The 11,895-nt window shown below is 34.2% G+C and overlaps 1 long non-coding RNA gene across 1 annotated transcript; it reads left to right on the top strand.

The window, feature by feature from the left end:
- The first annotated feature begins 1,237 nt into the window (after positions 1 to 1,237).
- On the top strand, positions 1,238 to 1,822 carry LOC131439410 (uncharacterized). Its single transcript, XR_009231120.1, has 3 exons — positions 1,238 to 1,383; positions 1,436 to 1,624; positions 1,710 to 1,822. It is a non-coding gene; the product is annotated as an uncharacterized LOC131439410 (long non-coding RNA).
- The last annotated feature ends 10,073 nt before the right edge of the window (positions 1,823 to 11,895 follow it).

The raw sequence follows: 11,895 nt of genomic DNA, 5'->3' as shown, positions 1-11,895 counted from the left end.
TCCCATATTAAAATGGAAATGTTTCTTGCAGCTATTTGATGGTGAACGCTGTAATACACATATATTTTATGCCGTTTTTCATTGAACAACACTGGTGGCGTGGATTGCTCTGATTTTGCACTCTCGAGCAGAAATGCAATATTTTGACGGTGTTTCATTGCCATTTCTGCTCGAAAGTGCAAAACCAGAGCAATCCACGCCACCAGTGTTTCTCAATGAAAAACGCCATTAATTTGAAACCAATTTGAACTGATGTTCAAGGAAGTCATGGCATCATGAAACTCTATCGTCAGACTGAGAAGTATGACATGACTTGACGTTGCGTTTTGGGCGGTTGAATTCCATGTTTGAATTCCAAGTCAACATTTTCAAACGAAAAAAGTATATGAAAATACAATTCAATTGTGGTTGATAACGAAAACTATCATCGTTGAATGTTCCTGTCAGCGCGGCAAAGACTTACGATATAAAAAAATGCTCATTGAATCTGCAATTTTATAACAACACGCAGAGAATAAAATTGTAAATATAACCAAGTTAAGGTTTCTCGCAACGATTTTTTTTTGTTAAAATAGTGACAAAAGAAAATCTGGTTTGATATAGAAAACATTGCTGCTTGAAACTACAAAATATGATAATCAATTTTACTCAGTGGGTTAGTTTGCTTCAAACAACATTTTGATAAAAATAACAAATATTTTTCTTGTGCGTTCCTGTCAATTTCTTAACAAACAATTTCACAGTGCATTCAATTTGAAAATTTTCTTATGAATGAACGAACTTTCGATAATGCTAAGAATTGTTGCGCTTTAATTTAACAAACTTTTTAGTTGAAATAAATTACCTTAAATATAGCTATTTCAACTAACGCTTTTGTTGGTTGAAATCATACATTTTTGTTCGTTTTCAAGAATAAAATGATTTTATCAAACTAATTTACAAGGAAATTTGGATACTACTTTTATTTCAATTTGTATACGTTATTAAATTTTCTGAAAAAAGAACAATTACTTTTAATTATGAATTTTTCAAAAAATTTAAGAGTTTAATCGATGAACGATCGAATTATTCACATACCATAATCAAGGTTTTTCAATTTTTATAACATTCAACGGTTAGATCGACGACACGACCAGAAACTCTGAAGAAAAATCGGATTAAAAAGTGTTCGTGAGCGTTACCATAAATATAGCGACCCCTTGAAAATGTCAAAAACTAACTATTCGAGCAACACTGTTTAAGTCGCTATGAAATAGTTACCAAGGAGCACCAGAATAAATAAACAAACAGTTTGAAATAGTTGTGGAATAATTCCACCGATTTGAATTTTTGTATCTTTTTTCCTGGAAGAAAAAAATGGCCCCAGTACAACAAAAATGGGAGGTAATAAGAGCATAAATAAAGTAATATTGTATATTTTCATATCTTTTTGTAGTTTACGGAATTTATTGATATAGTTCTGATATGGGAATGGGTCATCCGTATTTTCATGAGCAATTATAGTTTAAATCGTAAGGATGCACTCTATTTAATAAACCAACAATAACGACAGGCGATCGAAAACGGAAAAATTGAAATTCCAAATTTTAGTGGAAATCTGGCTTAATTCGCTAAGTCTTCCTTGGTACGTAAATATTATACAGTCGTTAATTGAAGAGATGCAATCATATCCGCAAATCGATTTAATATTTAATTTATATTTAATACAGATACAGAAGCAAATGAAAAACTATCGTAAGACATGTCCACTGAATACCAAACGAAATTAGGAATAAATTGAAGTTCAAATCACTTTCGACTTCACGAAGACGCTAGTGTTAATTTGGTGATATTCTTGAATTATTTACAATATATATATATATATATATATATATATATATATATATATATATATATATATATATATATATATATATATATATATATATATATATATATATATATATATATATATATTTTTATGCTTTAATAACTTTTACTTTTTAATAAAAATTAAAGATACAAATTAAATCAAAATTGAGCAAAAATGACTCAAAACTTTCTGAAAGAATAAACTTAATACCTGCCAGCGGGCCAACTACACTCAGTGGTTTCGTTTTAAGTGAGACTCTTGTTTTTGTTTACATTCCATATGTAGTTACCAAGGCTACTGGTAACTGTTTTTCAAAATCAATAATTTACCAACTTGTGTTGCCAGTTCCAACATTTTTTCAAGCGATTTCGTTTTGACATTACCAGTTACTGAGGGGTAGTTAAATTTGCGATACAGTTTTGATAGTCGAGTGGCAGGTCGTGTCGTCGGTTAGATGCTCCATCAGTCCGGTCAAGATAGAGATCCCGCATCATTTTTTTTGTGAAGTAAATATGCTATGTATTTTATGCAATTTTCAAAAATATTCTTAATTATCAATACATACACTTGAATTGTTTACCCTCTATGAAATTGTTGAACCCTCTATGAAATGGAAAAAGCAGATAAAATTTTACTTATGAAACGCGTATAAACTTTTTCCGCGGGAGAAAAAAAAATTCACCCCGGTTTATTCGCGCGGGAAAAAATGCTCCGGTTTACAAGAAATAAAACTATTACGGTTCATTTAAACAGTAAAGTTAGTTGTATCTTAACACAAATAAGATCATAGATAAATAGGTCCAATTTTTTTTCTTGTTTTGAAGATATAGCTGGATTGAATCAACAAGGACATGGTTGATAACATTAACTGAACAAGTAACACATGAACTAAGCAATCTATGGCAATGCAATGAAATGAAGGGTTCATTTCCGTTAGTACTGTACGAGAATGAAGAACTTTGCTTCACGGCGTGCTACAAGATGCGAAGCAAGGTCATACAGGCAATGTTTACGGTGTTTTTTTAGTGTAGGTTTGCAGAAATCATTTTAGAACGAAACGTTTGTACTCCAAGACCAAATTTGATCACATTTCAAAAATATTTCATTCATTTTATAGCAAAAAATTTGCATTTGAGTCCGTTTTCAAAACGATCCATTTTTTCAAGGAAGATTATACTGTGTATATATCCTAGAAACACAAAAAGCAATGTTTTTTTTAATTAATATTCATCGGAACTAAAAGTTATCAATCTAGTTTTCTCATAGGCATCTTCAATATGCGAACCGTTCATCAAATGCTAACCTCATGAAGCATAATCATCAGCTGGCAGACATGTTCAGGAACTAATGAACGTACGAAGCAGCTCTCCCTGCTTGGGTTGCACTGTGAATTCTACAGGCAGAGAAAAATATTGTAAAAATAACTAAATTTTGGTTTCACACAACGATTTATTTTGTTGAAATAGTGACAAAAGAAAATCTGGTTTAAAATTGCAAAAATTGTTGTTTGAAGCTACAAAATAAAATATTTGATTTTGCTCAATGCATTAGTTCATTTCAAGAAATATTTTGTTAAAAATAACAAATATTTTACTTGCGCATTTATGTCAATTTCTTGACAAACAATTTCATGGTAAATTTAACTATCAACATAAGTTCAAAATGAACTAGCTTTAGATAAAGATAATATTAATAGTTCTTTGAATTTATAAACTTGGCAGTTGAAATGAACGATAAGACACAAACCTAAAACAATTAGTATTTCAACCAACGCTTTTGTTTGTTAAAATCATACATTTTTGTTTGTCATTATTCTTAAATAGAGATTTCTTTCAAACTGATTTTCAAGGTAAAAACTATTTTTATTTCGATTTTTATCAATTTTCAAATTGTTAATTGCTTTCAATAGCTGTTGGGCCCTTTTGTCGCGGGACGATCAAATTTTTCACAAGTAACAATCAATGATTCGATGCTCCATTAATCTGGTCAAGATAGAATTCCTGCATCATCATATTCTGTAAAAAACGTGTTATGTAATGTAATGCAAGTTTAGTAATATTTTGAATTATCCATACATACACTTCAACTGTTAAAAGACCTCAAGGAAACGAAAGAAACACTTAAATTTTTTCCTTCTAAAACACATGCAAACTTTTTTGATCATCCACGGGAGCAAAATTGTCTGACTTATAAGAAACAAAACTGATACGGTTAATTCTAACAATAAACTTAGTTGCCATTACACAAATAAGATCATAGATAAAATGAACCATTTTTTATATAAATGTAAAACTCGATTGAATCAACAAATACGTTGCCAATAACTTCAACTCAACTTTTGTTGACATGTAATAAATGGCTGATTTATTTGAATGGTAAAATCTGTCGAAACAAACATGAAACAAATATGATTTTCGATAGCCAGGATGAGAATTTGTCTTCAAATCAAATAGATATAATTGTTAATATAGAAGGGAGAAATTGGTTCAAAACAATCTATTCTAGCTTGAAATCAACAGAGATCATATCTTAAAATCTACTGACTGTTTTGTTATTTTAAACAAGCTCAATTTCTCTGCGTGTACCTAACATAAGAATGTACACGCTGCCAAAAAAAACCCCAACGATTGACTTAAATTCACCTAACGTGAAGTAATCAAGCATGTTTTTAATTGTTGGGTGAAAAGTACTGTATCGATTGAGTAGTTTTCCTCAACAGTGTAGTTTACTTCAATAAGTTTCTGTTGGGTGAAAAAATTTTGTGTGTTGCATTGCAGAAACTATCGGTCAGATTTGAAGTGAGTGAAATTATTTTGTAAAATTGCCAGTTTTGAAAGAATAATTCAATGATTGTCATCAATCGCAGTGTGAGTAACTTTGTATAATTTCTTTTTAAAATAATAATTACACCGCAATATCATTTCAGGCGATGGAAGATATTGAGATGCGTTCGATCGCTCAACGGTGCAGTTCCAGCAGCTGAATAGAACCATCGAACGAAAACTGAAATCAAATTACCCAAGTTGATTTTTATATCGCTTGCGTAGTTTCTACCTAATCAGTACTATTGATGCTTTTACTCAAAAATAAGTAAAACCCATTTTACCCGTAATTGGCTTCCTGCACGCAACCCCTCTATTGAGTGAAAAGTACTTAAAATTAGGTAATTTTTTGGCAGCGTGTATAACATACACTTGACATGATATGTCAGCTGTAAACAAATCGAGTGGGCAAGCGTTTACATTATTCTGGTGTGCTTGTGCCAAAATACTGGCTGCCAGCAGAAATGCAAACGGACCATATCGTAATCATAGATCAATATTGGCATTATTTTCCATTCAATTCAGGTTTAAATTTTTTTTTTCGAAATTTGTGAATATTCGTTGGTATAAACCCCTATGCGCCGAATCTTATGATTTTCGATCACTTAATTCCGTTGTAGTCCAAATATAATTACGATGTTATTTCTGCAAAAATTGTTTGCTTCCGATAAAGTTAAAAACTACGATTTTCGATCGCCTCCACAACAGCAATATAAGATTTGGAAGAATATCGAGATGTAAACAATTTATTTATGACAGTGTATAACCAAAAATGAAATTCGCTCATTCTGTCCACCATCTAGAATGTTGAAACTACTGTAATCATCATTTTCAACTTCTAATCATCAAATCCACTAGAAAAATACTCATATTGGAATGGTTTCTAACGAATATCGATATGCCGGAATTCGCAATCTTGGATTTAGAAACGGCTTCGAACGACGTTTTCTAACATCCATTCATCGAATCTGTTCTAAAAATACTCATATCGTGATGGTTTGTAACGAATATCGATGAACCGGAAGTCTCCATCTTGGACTTTGAAACGGCCTCTTACGTCGTTTTCTAACATCCACTCATCAAATCCGTTCGAAAAATACTCATATTATCATTATTTGTAACAAATATCAATACGCCGGAATTCGCTATCTTGTATTTAGAAACGGCTTCTAACGTCGTTTTCTATCATCCACTCATCGAATCCGTTCGAAAAATATTCATATTGTGATGACTTGTAACGAATATCAATACGCCGGAAGTCGCCATATTGTATTTAGAAACTGTTTCTAACGTCGTTTTCTAACATTCATTCAAAAAATCCGTTTGAAAAATATTCATATTGTCAAGGTTTGTAACGAATATCGATATGCCGCAAGTCGCCATCTTGTATTTAGAAACGGCTTATAACGTCGTTTTCTAACATCCACTCATCAAATCCGTTCGAAAAATACTCATATTGTGATGGTTTTTAACAAATATCAATACGCCGGAATTCGCCAGCTTGGATTTAAAAACGGCTTCTAACGTCGTTTTCTAACATTCATTCATCAAATCCGTTCGAAAAATACTCATATTGTCATGGTTTGTAACGAATTTAAAAACGCCGGAAGTCGCCATCTTGTATTTAGAAATGGCTTCTATCGTCGTTTTCTAGCATTCACTCATCAAATCCGTTCGAAAAATACTCATATTGTGATGGTTTGTAACGAATATCAATACGCCGGAAGTCCCCATCTTGTATTTAGAAATGGCTTCTAACGTCGTTTTCTGACATTCATTCATCAAATCCGTTCGAAAAATACTCATATTGTGATGGTTTGCAACGAATATCAATACGCCGGAAGTCGCCATCTTGTATATAGAAACGGCTTACAACGTTCGAAAAATACTCATATTGTCATGGTTTGTAACGAATATCGCTATGCCGGTAGTCGCCATCTTGTATTTAGAAACGGCTTCTAACGTCGTTTTTTAACATTCATTCATCAAATCCGTTCGAAAAATACTCATATTGTGATCGTTTGTAACTAATATCAACATGCCGGAAATCGCCATCTTGGATTTTGAAACGGCTTCTATCGTCGTTTTCTAACATCTAACATATTCAATTAATATTTGATTTTTTTTTCAAAAATTCCCTTTTTGCATTCGTTGACAACCCTACGCATCTTGACAAAGTTAAAAACTACGGTATTTGATACCCTCCGCAGCAGCAATTTGAAATTCAACCATTTCATGGAACGGTATGGATATGAAACCCGTCGCTAATGACGCCGTTTTGAATTTCTTCATGAATGTTTATTGCCAGAAATGAAATTCGCATCGAAAACAAAATGCAGCCGAATCTATTGAGGACTATCATTCTATCGTTACAGCCGATTCTATTGAGGACTATCATTCTATCGTTACATTCATCGCCCAACACGAGTAAGACTGTCGCTACTACATTCATGAAGCGCTCGTCCATGACTGTCACATGCGACTTTCATCTGTATGGTTCGCGCGACATTTATGTGTGACAGCCCGAATAGTAGGCAACATGAAAGTTTCCAGCACACGACAATTAAAAAAAAATGTCAGCAGTTTCCAGCACTGCTCGGGTCATCCGAATACCATCCCAAAAAAACAGGTTTCAGTAAATTCTATACTTTTTGACTCATTGACCCCAGTTTCATCAAACCTTTGAGCTACAACGATTTGTCGAAGCTGTTCTTTCAAATGCCATGCCATCTGTTGCTTTATTCATCCTCAGAATCAGTTATCGTTTTAGACTTTCTTCGGAGGTACATTTATCAGATGCGACACTTGCTTCTGCAATATTGACCCCGATTTTGTATTTCGTTCGAGTCGGATTATTTCGATCGAACACGAAATTTTGCATTCTGTATCTCGATCGAGTACGAATTTTCCAAAAAGAAGCATCGCTCGATCGAATGACAGAACGCAAGTTTTTGCTTTCGATCGGAATATTCCGATTCGACCGAAGTACAGAATAGGGGTGATTATTTCATTTGCATCTATTGCTACAATGGTGACTTCGTTTCCGTGGCTGCGATTAAACTGTTCCAGCTCTTTCAAAAAAAGTTATAAATTACATCCAAAGGGTCATTTTTGTGCTTTTGGTTCATAGCTTTATAAAAGTGTAAAATTAGCATTGACCGGCAGGTCAGCTGCACTCAGTGGTTCCATTTAGTGAAAAAATATCAGATTAACGTCCAACTTAAAACATTTTGTTGCAATCAAAGATTAATTAGTTCCGCGCAATACGATACCTGTACTTAATATTACCTATACTTAATGAATTACATCTTTGTATTTTTTTGCATTACATTATTCTTTATTTGTAACTAACCTGATTCCACCAGATTTCTGATTCAAAATCGATTTATCGGAAAATTCTACCACTGATTTGGGTGAGTTCAGAGTAAGTGGCCACAAACAGGTTCCATATTAACCGACAATGATAAGCGCAGTTTTCATGACTTATCTTTAGAGTACCGATTGACTAACCGATCTATTGACTCGCAATGATGCTTGAACCTTTTCAAGTCACCATGAGAAGACTTCCGCTCGAGGCAGTTGATAAATCCAAATTCGGAATTTGTTTTGTTTACGTTCCTCATGCCTTAAGTACACGTAACCAAAGTTATTGTAACTATTATTCAATATCAACAATTTATCAACTTGTGTTGCCAATTCCAAACTTTTTTGAAGCGATTTCGTTTTGACTAGACCTAAGACAAGACCTGACAACTGGCTTCTTATTCTTCCTTCCGAATCATCCAGCCCCCTACTATGACGTCATGAAACTGTGGCCAGCATCATTCTGCAAAAACCAAAACAATGAAGAAGAATTGCTAACAAAAATCTGGATATTACAAACTACTTGTTTATTCAGTACCCTTTAAAGCACTTCCCCGCAAATTATCGATCAGAATATCATCACTACGATAAGGAAATTAAGATTTTACTCGAATTGAAATGCTCGAATGTTCGTTTACCCTACTTTGAGCGCTCTGATTGCCCACCAAATGCCCCAGATGTTGGCCACGCTAGCACTTGCAGGAACGCCCTATCCTTGCCACCGGGCTGGAATCATCCTTCTCGTCATTTTCGCCCTGTGGAATAGAGATGGGCAATTCGCTCTTGAGCTGTTCCAGTGAATCGAATCATTGAAGTGAGCTGACAGCTCACAGCTCTTTTCAAAGGAACCGCAGCTCACCAGCTCACTCATTTGCTACCCAGTTCACTGCATTATGACGCAGGGAACACGCTACGAGCTGATCGGATCTTCGGCTCTTTAAGAGATTCAATTTAGTCGACATCAATTAAAGATAAATTATTTCGCCTGGCATTCATTGCATCATTGCAAATCAATGATTCAATTTCGATCATGCATTTGAAAAAAAACCGGCGCATAAGAAAAACGGCGCACAAAATGAACCTTAAGTTCAAAATAAAAGAGCTGATGAGCTGATACATCGAATCGATTCACTTTGGTGAGCTGATCGGTTCGCAGCTGTTCACCAAAATGAGCTGTTTTGCACGCCTCTACTGTGGAATAAATACCAACGTATCGTGTAGCCATATTTACAGATTTTTTTAATAACTATGTTAGGAAAAAAATATTAAATTTCAATTTTTGGACTTTAGGTTTTTAATTTGAAATAAACATAAAAAGTGTTTTGGTGAATGCATTTCTTTATTATGTATTAATGCTTAAAAACAATTAATTGAGCTTTGATGACAAAACACGAAATATCTCATGTTGAACGAAAAATCGAAGCCATTGTTGACGTATCACCGGATCTTTTGGAAACCGGAAAAAGTCAGGTTTGTATAGAAATGCTTAATGCGACCACAGTGTGGAACACAACAGTTCATTCTTCTCGTAAAACTGAACACACTTTCGAGTTTACACTAATTAAACAAATCTTTTTTGGTTACACTTTAATTCACTAAAAAGAAAACGGCTTGAAGCCTATTTTAAATACACAGTACTGCCACTATAAACATTTATTACCAATGAGATTGAAAAAAGTGAAACATTCTCCGGAAATTTTCATTTTTATTGGTGAGCTAAAATTATACATTTTAATAAAAATTTTTTCTGATTTTCTTTATACTTGGCATCAATGCTCGCGTACCCTGCAAAAGTTTTTTCTTTTCACAATGTGCAGGTGGCAACATCAAAATCAGCCAATCAGAAACTGGTCCATTTTGGAACAAAAGCAGCCCCCCCCCCCCAGATGTCAGGTCTTGTCTTACACGCTTAGAAAAAGTTACTCAGAGTTTGAGCACTAGTTACTCATTTTCAAATGATGCAAGGAAACGTCAAAAATTGAGTACACGCTTAAAAATAGTTACTCAAAAATGAGTAAGATCTCACTCATCTACAGAAAAAGTGGAACAACTCTAATTTAGAGTAACTCCGAAGTTACTCAAATTTGAGTTCTTCCACTGGAAACGATATTTGGGTAAAATCTACTCATTTACTGAGTAATACTTTATTTGTACATGTACCAAAAATAGAGTAACTATCACTCAAATTTTAAGTGAAATTTTATTTCACATTTACCAAATTTGCAAAAAAATTGCTCCTTTTCTGAGTGTATTGTATTAAAATATTAAGTAATTGAACTCAGTACTATATCAAGTGGTGGTCGCTTGGAGTAGTGTGTCAATCGCAAATTATCATACATGTCAGTTATGGTCAGGCACCAATCATACACTTTTTCCTCATAAATGACATTTGAGCATATTCGTTTCCATTCTAACGCACAACACGGAGTTTATCATTCCGGTTTTTGCAGACACAACACCGTTTGTGTTGAGCGACTCATCCTCGAAATACGCGATCTCACTAACAAAATATACAAAATGTTACTACAAATGGTTATTACAACTTTTAGACTGATCTTGCGAATAGTAACAAAAAAACGAGTTCTTGCGTTAAACTCAAATTTAGAGTAGGAGTTACTCAATATCATTGACTCAAAGTTTGAGTACTAGTTACTCATTTTCAAATGATAACAGATCGGCTGAAAAGTTCGTATCGTTTCTATGAGAGGGCGCCACTAGAATTAAATCCATACCATTTTCAGTTAGTACCAACCTTCAAAAGATACGTGTATAAATTTGACAGCTGTCTGATTATTAGTTTGTGAGATATTGCATTTTGAGTGAAGCTACTTTTGTTATTGTGAAAAAAATGGAAAAAAAGGAATTTCGTGTGTTGATGAAACACTACTTTTTGAGGGAAAAAGTGCCGCCGATACCACAAAATGGCTTGATGAGTGCTATCCAGACTCTGCACCGGGCGAAGCAACAATTCGTAAGTGGTTTGCAAAATTTCGTACTGGTCATATGAGCACCGAAGACGATGAACGCAGTGGACGTCCAAAAGAGGCTGTTACCGATGAAAACGTGAAAAAAATCCACAAAATGATTTTCAATGACCGTAAAGTGAAGTTGATCGAGATAGCTGACACCCTAAAGATATCAAAGGAACGTGTTGGACATATTATTCACGAATATTTGGATATGAGAAAGCTTTGTGCAAAATGGGTGCCGCGTGAGCTCACAATCAAGACAATGCACCGTGTCACAAGTCGATGAAAACCATGATGAAATTGAACGAATTGGGCTTCGAATTGCTCCCTCATCCACCGTATTCTCCAGATTTGGCCCCCAGTGACTTTTTCCTGTTCTCAGACCTCAAGAGAATGCTCGCTGGTAAAAATTTAGAAGCAATGAAGAGGTAATCGCTGAAACTGAGGCCTATTTTGAGGCAAAGGACAAATCGTACTACAAAAATGGTATCGAAAAGTTGGAAGATCGCTATAATCGCTGTATCGCCTCTGATGTCAATTATGTTGAATAATGAAAACGAATTTTGGCAAAAAAATGTGTGTTTCTATTAAACGATACGAACTTTTCAGCCGAACTGTTACATGGAAACGTCAAAAATTGAGTAGTTATCATCAATGATATTGAGTAACTCCCACTCTAAATTTGAGTTTAACGCAAGAACTCGTTTTTTTTGTTACTATTCGCAAGATCAGTCTAAAAGTTGTATTAACCATTTGTAGCAACAGGTTGTATTTTTTGTTAAAGAGATCGCGTTTTTCGAAGGTGAGTCCGACGACACGACCTGCCACTCGTCTATCAAAACTGTATCGCAAATTCAAGTACCCCTCAGTAACTCGTAATGTCAAAACG

This window comes from Malaya genurostris, chromosome 3 (assembly GCF_030247185.1).
Source record: "Malaya genurostris strain Urasoe2022 chromosome 3, Malgen_1.1, whole genome shotgun sequence".
Lineage (NCBI taxonomy): Eukaryota > Metazoa > Arthropoda > Insecta > Diptera > Culicidae > Malaya > Malaya genurostris.
The sequence above is the reverse complement of the archived record's forward strand: the minus strand, read 5'-3'. Positions and strand labels throughout refer to the sequence as shown.